The 2,810-nt window shown below is 42.7% G+C and overlaps 1 pseudogene; it reads right to left on the reverse strand.

The window, feature by feature from the left end:
- Nucleotides 1-1,414: 1,414 nt before the first annotated feature.
- Nucleotides 1,415-1,532, reverse strand: LOC145410250 (5S ribosomal RNA; annotated as a pseudogene).
- Nucleotides 1,533-2,810: the final 1,278 nt, after the last annotated feature.

A 2,810-nucleotide genomic window follows, 5' to 3' on the forward strand; every position in this document is an offset into this window, starting at 1 on the left:
TATTCATTCACTGTACAGGTTGAAGAAAGTATGTGAAAGAATGGAACCCAGTGGAACGCTAGAAGTTTCGTGAACGTGATGACTTGCCCTGGAGCATAATATGCGCTTGTCTACAAGATAAGCACAAGGCAGTGTTTGGAATTGAGCGCTTTATGTTGTTCTTCATAATTGCGTCGCAGATTCTGGTGATTAGTTTGCATAGTGAAACTTGTACAAGAGTAGGCAGTTGTCAAGTAAGTGGTTTAACATCAGTGTTGGCGTAAGACAAGAATGTGCGATGTTCCAATAGCCTGGTCAACATTTAAATGGATGAGGAAGTGACAGAGGTAAAAACTGTAGCGATGGAAAGTGGGATGAGGGCAGTAATGAACTGGCATGGGTGGAGTATTTAAAGGCTGGTGTATGCTGATGATGCTGTGCTGCTGGCCATTGGGCAACAGGAACTTTGCTGACTGACAAAACGATTTTTTGACGTCTCTGAGCGTCGTGTCTTGAGACTAAATGTAGATAGAAGTAAAGTGATGGTGACTCTCAATGTGATATTCTGTTGAATGATGGCAGACTTTAATTGGGCAGAGTTTAAGCAACTGGATGCTGTGATAAAAAGGAGAGGTAAATGTGTATATGGAGTGAAAACAGACAAGTACAGGGAAGGAAACTGGTTGGTTCTATGAGAACAGGGGTAAGAAACAAAGAGTTGTGCGTGACAGTTGTAAGAGCATTGCATGGAAGAGTATTAGTATTCACATTAGCATGCGGATGTTAGACTCTAGTGTGGCGTGAAAAAAAAAAATCAAGAGTTAACACGGTGTAGGTGGGGTTCTTGAAAGAGTCATGGAAGATTTGGTGTTAGGAGTTTTGTGGACACTAGAGTTGAAAAACGTATACCTAGTTTGTAGGGTAAAAACTGGATGATGAAAAGGGTATATGCGAGATAGTTTGACGGTGGAAGGAGGCATTGTAGGCGATGAAGAAAGTTAACAGATACTGTAAATGAGTTTGTGAAAAAGAGAGGTATGGAGGCTGACGAAAGAAGGAAACTTGCAAAGAATGAAGTTGGTGGAGAGAGTTTGTTAGGAAAGAGTTTTAGCAAGGGTTTGGTATCTATTTTTTTTTTTTTTTTTTCACTTGGCAGTTATTGGATTGACTGTCTGATAAACAATAATGAAGTTACATGCAGAAGGTGCACCTGTGAGGTGAGGCCAGGTATTATGTGGTTTGAATGATTAATGAACAAGTGTTACCCATTATACTGAGAAAAGAAGTGGGATGCTGATAATGATGATGTTGATTCAATCATCATCATTCATTGCCAGACGCCATGTATCCCACACGGGGTGGCCAAGGGCTTAGAGTTATTTGTTTTACAGGGAGGGGCACTAATCCTCCACCAACCCCACTTGACACGTAGGGATGCCAACAGCATCTGGTGTTCCCAGGCGGTCACCCATCCAAGTACTAACCAGACCCAACGTTGCTTAACTTCGCTGATCGGACGGGAAGCGGTGTACTCAACGGTGATCTTTTTTGCCTGTAAAGCAATCAATATTCTTTTTTGTTGTGCTTTATCTATGCCATAAAAGCACCTCTCTCTCTCTTTCTCTCTCTGTGTGTGTGTGGGGGGGGGAGGTTCGGAAGGAGAGTGGAAATGGTGAATTCAACGTGGGCTGAATATGTGGAATGGGTTGGCTGGGACTTGTTGGTGGTTGGGTGGTCTTTGGGTGAGTGTGTAGACCTTTTGGGTGGGTACGCCGATGTGTGATGCCTATGAGGACAAGCCAGGAGATGGGCTTATTTGACTGGGTGAGTGGATGGGTATCGAAAGGTTGCTGGGAAGGTGGGTGGGCAGGTGATAGATAATAGGCCCACTGATGAATAGGCCTATGGGATGAATAGGTCCATGTTGGAAAACAGGCCCATGGGAGATGCGTCCTTGGAGAAAATGGGCTTAAGTTAAAACACAGGTCCAGTGAGGAAAAAGGATACAAGAAGGAAATACAGTAGATCCATGTGAGAAAACAGGCCCTTGTGTGGATTTGGTGGTCCCCATGGGAAGGAAATGAACCCACGGAGAAAAATAGGTTCATCAAGAACGTGTCCTTGGAGGGCAAATAGGTCCATGGTAAAACAAAGGTCCATGAAGAACACATAATTCGCTAGAAAATAGGTCTATTGAGTAAAAGTAGGTCCATGGTGGAAAATAGGTCCAAAGGGAATGCGGGTTCATTGGGAAAAATAATAAATATATAATTGGAAAAGTAGGCCCACAGTGAAAAAAATTAGTTCGTGAGGTAATAAAATGTCGATGGAAGAAATATCCCCTTAGAAGTAGATTCATGGGTTAAATTTTGTCCTGACGGAAAAAAGCTCATGGAGAAAAACAGATCCATGGGGAAGATTGGTCCAGATTAAATTTGGTCCATGTGGAAAATAAGACAAATGGGGAAATTGGTCCAGGGTTGGAAATGGGTCAGTGGGATTAAAATAGTTTCGTGGGGGAAAACATGTGCCTGGGGAGATGACTCCTTGGGAGTGTAGCCGCAGACAAGCTTATGTGCTTGTATTAGTAAATTCCAGTATGTAGAAAGCTTAATTTTGTTGTGTCTTGCTCAACTTCTACACATGATACCACTGGTATCAGGGCATAAGATCCTTGTTTCGTGGGTTCACTAAAATTTTGCTGCATCCACAGGTGCAAACAAACTCAGTGTGTGTTCCTGTGTTCTCGCCCACTCATTTGCTTACTGAGACGCTGTACTTTTTGGATGATGAAATCTGGTAATTTACAATTACGGAGGTTTATGAGCATT

Source organism: Coenobita brevimanus, chromosome 84, assembly GCF_032717465.1.
Source record: "Coenobita brevimanus isolate Jiangsu-jjx chromosome 84, ASM3271746v2, whole genome shotgun sequence".
Lineage (NCBI taxonomy): Eukaryota > Metazoa > Arthropoda > Malacostraca > Decapoda > Coenobitidae > Coenobita > Coenobita brevimanus.